This window comes from Boleophthalmus pectinirostris, unplaced genomic scaffold (genome assembly GCF_026225935.1).
Source record: "Boleophthalmus pectinirostris isolate CB_2022bp ecotype Guang Dong unplaced genomic scaffold, ASM2622593v1 HiC_scaffold_22, whole genome shotgun sequence".
Taxonomy (NCBI): Eukaryota; Metazoa; Chordata; class Actinopteri; order Gobiiformes; family Gobiidae; genus Boleophthalmus; species Boleophthalmus pectinirostris.
The window spans coordinates 11,330,195-11,346,247 of record NW_026571190.1 but is presented as its reverse complement, the minus strand read 5'-3'; the positions used below and the strand labels follow the sequence as shown (position 1 = coordinate 11,346,247).

The 16,053-nt window shown below is 39.5% G+C and overlaps 1 pseudogene; it reads right to left on the bottom strand.

Annotated features, from left to right (window-relative positions):
* Positions 1–15,722: 15,722 nt before the first annotated feature.
* LOC129410472 (5S ribosomal RNA) lies at positions 15,723–15,840 on the bottom strand (annotated as a pseudogene).
* Positions 15,841–16,053: the final 213 nt, after the last annotated feature.

Below are 16,053 nucleotides of genomic sequence, written 5' to 3'. Positions count from 1 at the left end.
GACCAAAGATCAAAAAAATATATATATATATTAAAAAAAAAAACTAAAAACTAACATGTATTACACAACTGCTGTCTTTTATATTCAGCTAACAGTCTATGTGGCCGTAGGATGCCTGACCCAGACAAATGGATAGAGAGAAAATGGCGTATAATAGAGCACAGTGGGTCTGGAGCTTGGCCCATATAAAACACAGGAGCCCAGCAGGGGGCAGATGTCAAACTGACCCCAGAGCTCCTCTTAAGGCTCACAATAGTCTCCTGAAAATGACACAAGCTCTCAGTCCACAACGCAGCGTCTCTGGTCTCTTTAACTATCTTTTAAATACCACTTGATTTAATATTTGTGTGCTCTTTTCAGTTCTTTTTATTTATTTGGTAATTATTTGTCATTGATTTATTTTCAAATAATTTATTTTTAGCATTATTATTATTATTATTATTTATTTTTAGCATGTTTTCATCATGCTTTATTTGATCAATTTGTCATAATCGGATTTATTTTTATGTAAACGTATTTCTTTAAGAACATTTTTTTCTTTGGTTTAAATATTTGCTATATCAATAAAATGGATTGTGTAACAGTCGAGAGTGTCCCTCAAGGCTCACAATATTCTTTTGAAAATGGAACAAAGCTTTGTTGCCCTTAACAATCTCTCAGGTCTCATATCTCAGAACTTTTGTAATTCTATACGACTTGTCACTGATGTGGTTCTCTTATAACTTCTATATTTGATTTATTATTTTATCTTTTTTCCAACCCTGCTGTATATTTTTTATTGTATAGGCAAACCTTTACACAATATTTAAGATTATCAATAAAACTGATAAAGGATGGTGTTATATTCTGTGCCATTTGCCACGTTTACATGAGAGCTTTAAGTCTGATTAAAAATAATTTAATTTGGAATAAAATTGTATTCGACTTTAGAAAGACCATTTAAACACTTCAGTCCCAGTGATTATTCAGAATTAAACTTATTTGGAATTAAACTTTATTCCGATTTAAGTGGGTGGTTTATTCAGATTTTAAAGATTAATTAATTCCTCGATCATGTAAACTTTTATTCTGCTAAAAAATAATTCTGGTCATTCAGTACGTGTGTGTTGGGTCACCCTTCTGATGCGATGACACACTGCAAGGTGGCAGCCCAGAACAAAATTCTCAAACTGAAACATTGTTTTAAAATAACTATGCTTTCCTCCGCTGCTCTTTGGATTTGCGAGCGAGATACGGGAGTGGGCTGAGGTAGAGCAGCCGTTGACTCAGTTTGTCTTCTTCTTCCCTTCTCCTCCTCAGCTCACAGATGTAAAATGTGATGAGAGAATTTTCCAGCTGCTGCTTCATTACCATTGGAACGACTGCTAACGAAGTTTGTATTGTGTTTGCGTCCATGGTGTAACGACAAACCAAGATGACAAAAAGCTGATAGTAGCTGAAGTGTTTTCTTCTAGTAAAATACGTTTGTTTCCCCCCTGTCCAGTCAGAAGCCTTCCCGATCCCCAGATGTTGAGTGTATTGAGAGTAAATAAAGGAGATTTTTAATGTAAACCTTAATTCAGAATTATTATTTCCATGTAAACTCAAAGGAGAAAATTTTAATTCTGAACAATTTAATTTGGAATAATTAATTGATTTGGAATTTAAAAAATTGCCTTGACCAAATCTTTTACTGGGAGTGCAACTAAGTACATAAGATTTAACTAAAAAAGTATAACTCTACAGCTCACCTGGATATCTTCAGTGTTCTGCATCATTATTATTTGTCGGAGTATTTCACTGTAGATCTATAATCAAAAGGATCCATGGTGTGAGAACTCGCCATGTTTGAACTTCATAGAGCGCTTATGTTAACGTTTGACTTAAAAAGGGACATATGGCTGCGATATGATCACATGAGAGCAACTGCTTCTTTAATTGGTATTTTCAAAGTGGCAGTTATGTTTTAAATATCTTGGCTTGATTTGACATGATTAATGTAGTTCAAAAAATGTTTTGCTATTAAAGGAATTCTACCTGATTTTTACTCAGTGGTCCAGAGTTATTCCTCACTTACTTTAAGCATTCTGTGCATCCTGATTATTCACCTCAATGAGTTTAAAGCACTTCTCCCAACAACAACTTGCATGCTAACTGTGCAGTTCCTGATTATCGAACAAGATAACACCTTATGGTTAATTTTCACACTTTTATACAGCACTTTTCCACTTTCAAGGCACTCAAAGCACTTTTCATCAAGGAACTACTCACCTATTCACACACATTCATATGCCAATGTAGGCAGTCACTGTGGGCGAGATGGGTTAAGTGTCTTGCTGAAGGACACACTGACACTATTCATCTGTGATAGCTGGAATTGCAACATGAATCTGTTGGTCAGTGGATCTGACCACTCAACCAATGATGTTTATGTCGAGAGCAGGAGTTGAATCACCAACCTTCAGCACAGAAGACTTATTTTGACTAGGGCTGTCGCAGTAACTGCAATATTGTAACACTGCAGTATGATTAATCGCACCGCACGAGGGTTCACTTCACCGCAGTAACCGTATTTTGCGTTTTAATGAGGCTTCATGTAGATGCCCTACAGAATTTTTACTATTTTACTATGAACTAATACATGTTTACGTGGCTCTGAGTAAACGGGTTCAATTATTGGGACTCGACCCAAACCGTGTTGCGCGCCACTGCCCTATATCTGCAGGGGCGTGTCTTGAGAACATGTGATTTTGTCTGGGTAACAAATAGAGATGTAACAGTAACCGAAATATCGTGATATCATATCGTCAAAGTTCTTACAATAATATCGTGGACCATCACAATATATTGAATTACAAGTCTCTTTGATTAAATTAAAAGTTATGGTGCAGTAATAGCTACAAAAAAGACAGAGAGAACTACATAGACCATGATCCTTTGCTCCATTTCAGAGTAGACTACATGAAGAAATAACAGTTCTAAGCACTTTAAAATCATTTACTTCTTTGGATTAAGTCTTGTCAAGGCATTTTGAGAGGAAAAAGTAGCATATTAACAGTTTTGTTAGCTTTCACAAAATATTGCAATAAATATCGTACTGTGAGATGTACATCGTGAAAATATCGTACCAAGAGATTTGTATATTGTTACATCCCTAATCGTGAGCTTTCCCATGATATCGCAATAAATATTGTACTGTGAGGTGCATACTGTGACAATATCATATCGTGAGACTTGGATATCGTTACACCCATAGTAACCAATCACCCTTTATTTTGCTGTTTACACTCAAGTGCACTGTTTAGGACCTGCTCGAAATGGCCATCACACTCACACAGGATATGGTATTTCGTGGAGTCTGGGACTAAAGTACCTTGTTCATGGAGCGAGGAGCACCTGAAGTGTATGTGCTCTGGATGTCTTGGTCCAGGTGAGGAGCTTTGTCTTTGCACCATGTGGGCGTGTGTGATACATGACTTGTCTCATTCATGCTGGAGCATCATTTGTGTGTTCCAATGTGTAGCTATAAAACTATTAAAGGACCCATCTCATGCAAAATCAACTTTTCAGAGCGTTCTACCTTCTAAGAGTGAGGTGGGGGCCTTGTATATGTAGCCAAAGTGGTTTTTAGATTGATTTGGTGTTTTTTTTTTAACAAATTGCAGCATATTTCTGCTACCCTCCCACGTGATAACAAACTAAAGCTGCTACAATGACACGGCAGCTACACCTATGACACGTTTGATGTAGCAGAAGGCACTTCACAACCGCCTCCACCCCGCATCAGCTGACAATTCCCCCATGAACACCTATCTTCAGGATGAATAAAAGTTTATTCCTACCGCTATCAGGGTGCACGCCTGTCTCCCCCTCCCTCCCTGAGATGGGCGGAGGAAGGGCGGCTCACTCACAGCCTAGGTCACGTTTGGAGGGCGGAGCCTGTGCTTTCTCAGGACGGGCGGGGGGAGGAGCAATAGTCGGCCTTTCATAGTTCCTGGTCTGTGACTGCCTCCAAGAAATCAGTAAGATTTTATAACTATTGTGTAATGGATGTTCCAAAACCCAAATTGTGCTTGTAAATGTGCAGAAGATACAATGTGAAAAGAGTTATTTTGCATGAGATGGGCCCTTTAATAAATGTGTCTGCTCCATGTGCAGAGGACACCACAAGTCTTTTTCTCGTCCCTCGCTGTTTTCATTTGGCAATAATTTGTCGACTTGTAACCTGTGCACACACCGCAGAGCCATGTGAAGTTACCGCAAGGGAAATTCTTAAACCATGACATGCTTATTCAATTTATCTGTAAATATGAGGACACCAATGCACCGTGTACTCACTCTTCCTTCTCTGTACCATATATTCACTGTCCCTCCACCACACCACATTTTCACTCTCCTCTGCCTCCACACTCGTTTTTGACACATTCAGCCCAAAAGCCAGCTGAATCCATAGGGGCGTTGTTCATGTCCAATAACTATGTGAAATAACTTCTGCTATAAGCACAACCCTGTCACACTTAGCCTGGGTTAAAGCACCACTGTGGAATCTTCTGCACAGGGGACGCATTTCTTTTTGACATTTAAGCTCCACAAATCTCTCGGAGGGAGGTCAGCGCAGGACAGCACGGATTTAAGAATTTCCGAAGAGTCTTATCCACTATTGGACTGCAGGATCCTATGGGGTAGAGGCACTGAAAAATATATCACTATAGACACATAGCAGTGTAGGATTTCTGTAATAGCGATGATATTTATTTCTTTTGAAGAGTTGAACTCATTTTTCAAGGAATGTTATTGGGGAGGCAGACAAGGCAATAGTTAAAGGTCCTATTACACAAAATTGACACTTGTCATGATAGAATATTACCTCCTCAAAAAAACAACTTTGTGATGGGGGAAACAACACTGAATGGCTGAAATTAAAGTAAATGTCTCTGTATATTTAAACTTTTCTGGTGGAGCGTCAGTTCAGTTCACATAAGGCATTAAATATATCTCCAATTTCGTAATGGTGCAACTATGGGTGTTTTTAACATCTTCAAAGCATCCATTCTTTCTGTGAGTGGATCACCTCTTCATAGATCTGACCTGTAATATGACTTACTGTCATCACCCGCTTGTGTCCACAATCCTAATCAGATTACTGCCATACTGGCCATGTTTATGATGTTTTTTTTTAATCCTGAATTAATTATTCTGAATTAAATAGTTCTGAATTAAAATATTCTCCTTTGTGTTTACATGGAAATAATAATTCTGAATTGTGGTTTACATGGAAAAAAGGTTAAATCACGTTTATTTAATTCCGCTCAGCGTCTGGGGGTGTGGAAGAGTTCTGATTGGACAGAGACATGAACACATTTACATTGACTGGAAGAAAACACACACTTCAGCTGCTATCGGCTTTTTTGTCACCTTGGTTTGTCATTACGCCACGGACACAAACATGATGCAGACTTTTCCCACAGTCGTTCTGATGATAAAGAAGCAGCAACTCAAGAATTCTTTCATCATGCTTTACATTTGTCAGTTGAGGAGGAGGAGGAAGAAGACAGACTGAGTCAACGGCTGCTCTACCTCAGCCCACTCCCACATCCCGCTCGTAAATCCAAAGAGACGTGGATGAAAGTCCGAAGACCAGGACTGGTGGAGCCGGATCGTGTCAAAAGGGCGACCCAACGAACATGTGCAGAATAAACATTTACGTGATCAAGGAATACATTTATTTGGCTTTAAAATTGGAATAAACCACACACTTACTTCAGAATTAAGTTTCATTCTGAATAATCATTTTCATTAGGAATTAAGTGTTTACATGCCCTTTATAAAAGCTCTGTTAATTTTTATTCAGAATTAAATTATTTTTATTTTTAATTAAAGCTCTTATGTAAACGTGGCAACTGTGAAACAAGCATTGTCTCCTTGGAGTTTTTATTGCTTTGCCCTTAAGTCATTACACATATGTATCTTGCTTAATTCAATGACAGGATTTTTTATTCACAAGAAAATATGTAATGCTATTTTGAACAGGTCGCCTCCCCAGAAATCTGAGATCATAATCTAGTAGTCTGCTTGTCTTTGACCCTTACACTGAAACGAATCTGCGTATCACCGTGTCGGGAACGATTTGGATCCACACACGTCGTTTCTGTGTCCACAATCCTTCCCTATCCACACAGCTTTGATCATATTTGTTTACGTTTTACAGAAAGAAAACTTAAAATCGCATGGCTAATTTGCATAAACTGAGCACTCAAAAAAAAAAAGCTTGCGATTGTGCACCGTTGTTCAGCGTCTGTCAGACTAAAGGACATGACTCAGTAGTTTATATGTGTTCTTTCTGTGACAGAGGGGTGTTCTGCTGATTGGTGAGTCAGCTCTGTGCTTCTAATGTGTTGGAGATGGTTCATGTTAAACTTTTCAGAGATTATACATCTGCATCATACACATAGACCGTATATATGACTGGACATATATTCTAGCCTCTTAGTGTTTTGACGGTGAATTACTTTGTGGTGCATAGATTAATTTAATAGATCCATGGCATAGACTTACATGAGTGTATCAGCATTTTCAGGCGTCCACACAGTGCCGGATCAGATCCGTACTCAGATGAATTCATGAGAGCTAGCGGCAAAGGATCGTTCCATCTCTGGAGCCGTTTTCAGTCGGATTAGTGTGGACGAACACTGCATCCACAACGAAAACGCCTCAAATACGTAGTAGTGTGGACGAGGCCTTTATCAGCAGTTTAATGTCATACTGTGGAGCAACAATATCCCTACGGAGACAAGGTGGTGACGAACGCTCCGCCAGCAAAGTTAAAATCCTACTTTCTCCAGCAAAATAAAACATATCAGTCCAGGTTGGGATTCTTCTACATTTCTTTGGCTTTACTTCTCCCTTCTGTCTGTGTTGCCTTGTATACGGTGGTAAGTGGGGTTGTATCAGACCAACTCTCCTGACGTCTCATTATGTCTTACTACCAGCACACACACACACATGACGCAAGACACGTGTAATAAACTCTACTCTAGCAATCCTATTTCATACAAAACACAACGGAAACTACAGCCAGTCAGCAGAGAGGAGAGAATTCTAGTATCAATGAGGAGAGATAAGCGCTACGATTTAAAAGTCTTGGGTAAATATTTCATCTGGAATGGGCTGTTAGGCAATTGATCGTAAAATCAAAGAACATTTTGCAAAAACATGATCTGAAAGTTTTCTGTTCGCACATCAAATACAAGCTGTTATGTTGGAGTTGAAACCGTAACTGTAGCTACTGATCTACCACACTGTGAATAAGGCTGGGCACGTTTTTTTTTTTTTTTTAAACAGCAAAAAGAAAATGTTGTAACTTTAATAGAGACACAACCTAGTATTAAAGCCTTTTCATTTGACTCTGGTTTGCGCTCTCACATCAGAGCCAGGTAAATGGTAAATAGTCACATTTTTATATAGCGCTTTTTCACCTTTTAGACACTCAAAGCGCTTTATATGAAGGAACATGTCCATTCACATTCATACGCCAGTGTACGCGCACATTAGAGGTGACGTGGGTTATGTCATGCCAAGGACACAACGACAGTATTCATCTGTGGGAGCAGGATTCGAACCACCAACTTTTGGATCAGTGAACAAAATGGTAGTTCCACTGAGCTTCCCACGACCTAAATTCAAGGTTGAATAGCGGCGGAAGAGACGCCTCATGGCTGGTCCCCCTTAAAATGACAGGTTTAATGGCTTCATTAACTTATTATAGTTTTACATCAAGTCAAGTGAAAACAATTACAATGAATTCAAAAGTGTGTCTATGGCTGTGTTCAGACTGCAGCCTGAAGTGACCCAAATCCAATTTTTTGGCCCCTATGTGACCTGTATCTGATCTTTTAATGACAGTCTGAACGACACAGATCCGATTTTTTTCAAACGTGACCCAGGCCACTTCGATATGTGCTCCTGAAACCGATACATATCTGATCTTTTGACATGCGACTTCACTCTGAACGGCCCAAGTGCATTCATCCAGCCTACACGTTATCAACAAACGTCACAATTCTGCGGTGAAGTAGGCGAAAATTGTTAATGAACTCCATGTCACTGAGGAGAAGCACATCACCACTCACCACTCTTGGCTACGTCTCCACATCCACACATTCCTTTCAACGGACGTCGCTGCCACTGTCCCACAAAACACCATGGCCAAAAACCTCGTCCTTCTCTTTCTCAATCTCCTCCTTAAAACAAGTAAGTTGTTCATGTTTTGGCTCCGGTACGAGAGGAACTTTAAAATCTCCAGGTGCTCAATGCTGCGTCCATGTTTGGACAACTTCAGTAAACACAGAGCACGCTCACTGCGGTTGACGTCATCGTGTCCTCCAGTGCACATGCGGGACACTTTCGGGCCATTTAATGTTCACACTGGAGTCACATACAAGTCACATTTAATTGGAAATGTGAACGACCTCGCAAAAACATCAGATTTTACAAAAAAATCTGAATTGAGCGTTAAGCCCTGCAGTCTGAACGTAGCCAATGTCATCAGTGAGGATGGACATATACTAATACTGCCTCCACTCAATTTATTTACTCTCCAGCGACTAGGTCAGGAATCAGAATACACTAGATCAGGGGTGTCAAACTCATTTTGGTCCGGGGGCCTGTATCCAACCGACTTTGATCCCAAAAGGGCCGGATCAGAAAACTCATGTCATATAAACCCCTAAAATAACAATAAGTTCAAATATTTGTGCAGAGAAACGCAAATCTGTTACAGAAATCTTTTTTAATTGATGAACTCTTTCTTATTATAATATTATGAACAACCTGCAACTTTAAGAAAAATTCAATTTCAACACAATGTTTTAACATGAACTTGTTTGCAAATAGGAATAAGTCAGTTTTTCTTGGAAAATCCTGCATTCGGCTCCACTTTTCTCATTTTGGACATTTTGCTTCATTTTTCTAAACGATCGTTCTTTAAGAGCGTTTGGAAAGAGACAAGACATTTGTGCTGCTCTGGTGGGAGGGGCCACGCACAGAGGCGCTGGAGACACTGCTGTGATAAACACCGCAGAAAATTAACAAGATTTTTATAGAAAATATTATTAAAATATTTTCGAAGAAAATCACCCAAGGGCCACATTAAAGGTCTTGGAGGGCCCGATCTGGCCCCCAGGCCTTATGTTTGACACCTGTGCACTAGAAGGTTTGCAAGAACCCCAGAAGTTGTAGACCAGAGAAGAGCTGTGAAGCCATGACGTCAAACTCAAATGCCTGTCTGGGTCCCTTTTGTGGTACAGCACAAGTGCAAACAAAGAAGTTGAGATGGATGTAGACGGAGACGATTCCCGATATAAAGGATTTTCACTCTCTGCTTTGTTTGCAGTTGTGCCGGGAATTACTTGGACACCACTGCGCGTTATGGTGCATTACATACGTAACAACCAAATAGCAGCGACTGGTTAAATAAAAAAGTACCCGTCTTCTGTAAAGCGAACGAATCCTAATGCTGCGAGGTCAGACGGTTTCCACAAAGTGAAACCAGGCTACCAAATATTAGTGCTGATCTGAGAAAATGTGCCGGATCTGTTACTGGTTCCATGATATCTGTTCAGCCATTAATTGAATAAACTTTAATTGGTACAAAGCTGGCCAGTGCACAGCAAAATATGGCATGTAGGTTTAACACTTAAAGAGTTATTTTTAACAATGCTTCAGTGAACATATGGTCATGTTTCCAAGAGTTTCTTAAGTTAAAGCCAAATAAACTCTCTTGACTTTTTGTGGTTTAAAGTGTGTGTGTATAAGCAGTTTTTTCACTCTCATCTATGTGTTTATTTAAACTACTGTAGAGTTAATAATATTATTTTTCACAGTTATTTTTTTTTACTCTTGAGAATTTACTGTGTAGTACCTGCAGATTAAATAAATTACATAGCACAATCTGATCCATTTTGATCGGTTCATCCCTATAGTTATCAACTATGCCATACTGTGGAACATTACAATCAATTCTACAATAAGCAATAACATGAGGAATAGAACCGTCAAACAGAAAAGTTACATAGTGCACCTTTAACCACCAACCCTAACCTGTTATTATACCAACTAAACTCCATTTAAACTTTTTGGCAACACCATTATTTTATCTCCTCTCGGGGGCAGCAGCTCGCTTCATCTCTTGACAGACATCTTCCTCGATACAGCCCAAAAAATACAGTCTTTTTCACAAGAGTTCCTCCAACTTAAACAAGGGCCGCGGCTTCCTCTCCAAAGGAAGTGCAGGGAGCCAGAGAACAAGGTTTAGAAGAGCTTTTCTGTCAGCATAACTATCTCGTTTCCACGGCGATGCCCTCCACGTGTCCGCTTTCTGCTTATCTGACTAACATGAAATAAGGAGAGAGAACAGGTCGGATATGGGGATCTAGTCTTACATAATCAACCCACAGAAGAAGTGCACTTACCAAGAGAAAGTCCACATTAAGTTTGGGGAAATAGAGAACAGAAAGATTTGAACAAGCAAAACTGGTGTGAATACCAAATTGCAGCAACTTTGAGAGTGCAATTTGAAAGCTCCCTTTGCTCTGATTAAACCGGCTTGTATTGTATAATTTTAAGGGTGTGATTTGGTGGGATTTTCACTTAAGAGGGAATTTTGGCTTGTCATCTCCAAAGCTTACAAGACAGAGTTGAAGTCAAACACGGGCTGTCAGAAAGATGTGTGGGTTTATATGAAGTGCTAGATTTTTTTCAAAGTTATCAAAGTTTTTGACATGTTCAAGTTTTAAACATTACTAAATCACTTTTGCCTCACAGCAAGAGGGTCCTTTCTTCCTCTTCTGGACTGTGAGGTCTCTTTTGTATGTGGTGTTTGCATATTCTTCTTGTGACTTGCCATCATGGAGTCTTTCTCGTCCATAAGGCTGCATAAGGTGTAACAAGCGAATACTTCAGCTCCTGATCAGGATCCTCACATCAAAAAGGTCCCTTGTAGTGTGGCTTCTTTCCTATGTGGAGTTTGCATGTTCTTGTCATGTTTTTGAATTTCCTCCAGCTACTCCAATCTCAGGCCAAGTTTACACGTGTTCAGGTATTTTTTAAAATGGAGACATTTCCCTGTTTGTACTCATCTTTTACATGCAAATGGTGAATTCGCTTCTAAAAACAAATCTTTCTAAAAACTGCGGCTAGAGTGGAGATTCCGGAAAACTACGGTTTGGCGTTTGTGTGTAAAGTGCGATAAACAGAGTTTTAGGAGCTGACATGCCGAAAGTGTGACCCTTTTGCTCTGATGATGATCGTGGAGCATCAGAGCAGCAGTCACATTTCTTCTGGTGCAAACACTTATGTGTTTACATTTGCACTCACAGATGATGTATCATATCGATGACCAAAGACCAATGAGGCTCAGATATCAGTGATTTTGATACTTCTTTAACAGATCTGTGGAGAAGCGAGCCCGCTCACTAATGCGCATTTTTTAAGGTAATACCTAATAGGTATTAGGTATAAATGCTACAGGTTTGAGTCTAATCCAGGTGCCACCCAGAGGCTTGGTGAAGTTATGATGGAGCTTGATGGCATATTTACACGGGTCGATGTAAACAAAAACTTTTTTGTAAACAATAATATGTGCAAGATGTTATTTTGGAAAACGGAGGGAGGGAAATATTCTTTTCTCAACATACGCAGCTTTGTGTAAACATAGCCTCAGTTAATCCTTCAGTCTACATCATCTGTCTCCATGGAGACAATCAGGAGATATCACAAGGCCAAGTTACAAGTCAGAGCTGTGGAAGGGTGAACATGCAAGAATCCATGTTCTTCATTGTATATTTATAGCAATGAAACAGCAGAGATTCAGTTAATACATGATACCATAGTTTTAGTATTGTGCTGTTTTCTGATCTATGCTATAAAAACAATCCTGTAGTTGTGTTTTCTTTCATTCACACATGTTTAACACACAAATCCTGCATATTTAGACTGAGCTCTTCTTTAAGACAGAAAACACTCTGTTCCAGCTTGTGATGTCATGTGGTAATACAGGAAGTGCTTCACTGTGAATTTAAATTCCATACACCTTCACGGGAATTATTCAAATAATTTCATCCCTAGAATTGCCAGTCCCTACTGAATTAAGGGTAAAATGTAACTGTTAACTTGAAAACTACTGCCTCATGACATCACAAGGTGGAACAGAGTATTTTGAGCTTTAGAGATGTAAACATAATGCAGGATTACTCAAACAACTCTTTGTATATTTTTGACGAGAGAATAACATAAATTCTACATGGCTAAAAGCTCACAAGAGTCAGCCTTGCGTACTATAGGACATTTAATATTGTGCAGCGTTCTAAACATATGGAGAGAAGCAGGTAATTCCACAAAAAAATGTTACACTGTGAACTTTTAACAACTTAACTTTGCAACAATCCTGCAAAAAATGTGACAAAGATATCTCTATTGAAATTATACACTGGATCGCGGCACAAAGCACCATACATCTATTGAGAAAAACATAATAATCATTCAGGCAACAGATGGATTTTTGAATAAACTTTAGATTCTTGCTATAAATGAACGTGTGCCGTGCGTTAATGCATTCAGAAAGTGCCTCTAAGATGGTGGGGAAATCATGAGGACGCGCCGGAGTTTTTCAGGGCAAACAATATGAGAAATCACTATGCTAAATACTCTGTGCACTGTGTTTACATCAGGCCCGCTCAAAGCCGCAATTTACACTAATGCTAATTACACTTCATTTAGCTCCAGAGATAATGGGATTGGCAGGCTAGAGCCCAGTCACTCCAGTCATATCATAAGCCTATTCAACTCACCTGGAGTAAAGAAGCCTCGCATTTAATATAGTCTTTCATCATTTCAAGGTTGTACAGAGATTTTTCCAAGGAAAGAGAAATACAGCGACTGTTTGTCCTTTTTCAAATGTTGCGCATGTGTGACACCCCTCCTCCTCTATAGCTCGTAAGTAGAAACGCCTCCTCCTGCCTCTTCCTTACGCTAGTTACCTGTCCAGAAGTAATTTACCGACCAACGCGTCAGTCTTTAGACCTTTCGTCTGTTTCAGCGCACGCCATCGCTGGGAGGAATCTCCAAGAAACACCTTAGCTCCCTTCACTCCTTTTCCACTTCTTTTCTTTTAGCGACCTCAAAAATGGACTTTCTTTTGCAGCGAACTGGCAGTGGATTCTTTTCTGCCATTGCGACAAACTTTGTGCGAACTGTGAGGAGGCTTCAGTTTGAAAAAGCCGCTAAGAACCGCTGCGTTGGTTAGGTAAACGGCGTCTTGCATAGGTGATATGCGTGTGAGACGTAAGTAAACCACGTAACCCTAGCCCATCGGCAAGTTAGTTACACTAGAAATATCGGGAGTTTGATTGACAACCTAACAGCAAATGGATAACGACGGGTTACACGCCTCTATTCTGACATGCCGCTATTTATACATTGATGTTTAATTGTCGGAGTAGCGGTGTGAACATTTTAAGCGTCCCACTACTTTGAATTTTTCTTTTTACATTTAGTTTCAGAGTATGACCACTTTACTATTTTTCAAACATTGCGCTTTTCCGATGTGAATAATATTAATGTGATAGCCACTTTGCGCTCCCGTGTAGTATAAGATGCCTGATGCACTTGATCAGAGAATACTTCGGCCACATAGGATATCAGGCAGTGGGAAAATATCCGAAGTGACAGCCGTGGGAAACAGTCATGCATTTTTAAAAAAGAGCATAGGCCAGCCTTTGGGAAAATATCGAATCTAAAAAGGAGGCTGCACGGGCTCTTTGTGCTTCATTCATTTCGTCATGTAGGCGTTCTGCGGAGAACACCGTATAGCCTAAATAAATAACCAACTTGGTAGACTATTGCAACAAAAAATTAATAAATAAAGTGAGTTGTATGAATAGAGATACTAAAAAGTGTCAGAAAACCGGCTGGTCTAACTAGAGGCATGCCGTAATGAAGGGATGTCGGAATAGGCAGCGGACCCCATAACGAGGTAGTTCCACCGTGTCCACAGTTGAAGGATTTTCATTTTTTTGTCATCATAATTACAAAGCTGCTGCATCTCTACAATTTTGAACTGTCACTGACAATTTAAAACAACAAAAAAATCCTCCATACAACGTTTAATCATGTTTGACAGAACAGAATGAGTAACTACAACTCACACCACACAGCAAGGATGTTGGTTAAAGAGAGGGTATTTTTACTTCTACGGCGAATTATATTTGCCAAAAACATCTCCCCTCCTTTTGATCTCCACACTAAGTCACATCCCCTTCAGAGCGATCAGCGTGCAACCCGCTAATGAAACTACTGCACGTTTGTCAAGTTGTTGCGTACAGTTTTGCATTATGCTTTTGTAGGTGGAGCACTGGGCAGAATCTTACCGCTAGAGAGTTTTTTTTTTTTTTTTTTTAATGAAGGATCAAAGATTTTAACATGGTGGAGATACATTTTGCATAATACCCCCTCTTCAAACTGTTTTTCTTATTTATCAGTGACTAACTTTCTGCTGGTTAAATCAACCGTTTCATTCTTTACTAAAATGAATTGAAGAAGGCCCTAAGCTTGATTCTCAGACCTTGAGGTACATTTGTGTGAGAAGTTTGCATGCTCTACCTATGTTCGGATTTCCTTTTGGTTCCTCAAGTAACACAAAACATCAATAACAGGCCAGTCGTGCAGTTATTTTTGAACAAGATCCAGGCTCAAGTTGTGATAATGTTGCCTTGGGTCCACAGTACATACAGTGTTTCTACAGTATTTCAAGAAGATATGGGTGCATATGAAAGAAGAGAAAATCACATGGGACTGGAAAATATCAGTTTTCTACAGACTCAGTGAGCGAAGCACCAAACTCTGTGAATCTGAGGTGAAAGAAATGTTGTTTTGTTTATAAATGATAGATGGTCAAGAGCTCCTTTGTTTCACATGTGTCTCTGAAATAAACAAATTTGATTGGACGATCATGTTTTCTGGACTGAGATGAAACAAGAGGGTGTAGAGACCAAACTAATATCACCATATATAAAAAAATAAATAAATAATACACAGATGTTATTCTTCTTGTCAGGCAATTAGAGATGGATCCCAGATAACTGTAGCCATTCATCAGAGAGTGTGCAAAAATATCGAAATAATGATATATGGTATCGATTAATGTGACAATACAGCATCGATATCGGGGACTGCTGTATCGAAATATCATCAAGAGTATTTTTTGGTATATTTTACTAAATCATTTTGTTACAGCGCTACAGTTTTGCTGCTTGTTCAGAGGAAGGAAACTCATTTCTGCGACACATTTGACATTTTCACTGTTTTGAGGAATGAAATATGTATTCCATATTCACTTTGCACAAGAAATGGTATAACAAAGACTTTCAGTATCACAGTGATCACTTAGCCTTTATTGTTTATTGAACTGTATGTAAGTAAGTAAGTCGCTTTTCACAGACGGTTTTGTCACAAAGACGCTTTACACAGCATTATTCAGCGTTATTCATTCACTCTATATCTGGTGATGGTAAGCTACTATTGTAACCACAGCTGCCCTGGGGCAGACTGACAGAAGTGCGGCTGCCATGGCAATCGGCGCTATCAGTCCCTCCGACCACCACCATCACTCATACACACACCACTTTCATACTAGGCAGTGTGGGTGAAGTGTCTTGCCTAAGGACATGACAGTTTTTGCGACTGGAGCCCCGCTGCGGCACCTGATTTTCCCAGTAGTTTCTCATCCAAGTACTAACCAGGCCCGGCCCTGCTTTGCTTCTGAGATCTGACGGGATCAGGCTTTTACAAGCCGGTATGGCCGCAATGGAATCACAATGGAACAATGGAATGGTATGGAATCTATTTGAAACATATTGTATCAAACCAAAAGTACACTGTATCGAGGTATGTCTCATATTGTGGCCTATGTATTGAGATATATATCACATTGTGGCGTATGTATCGTATCGTGGCCTATGTATCGAGGTATGTATCGTATCGTGGCCTATGTATGAGGTATGTATCGTATCGTGGCCTATG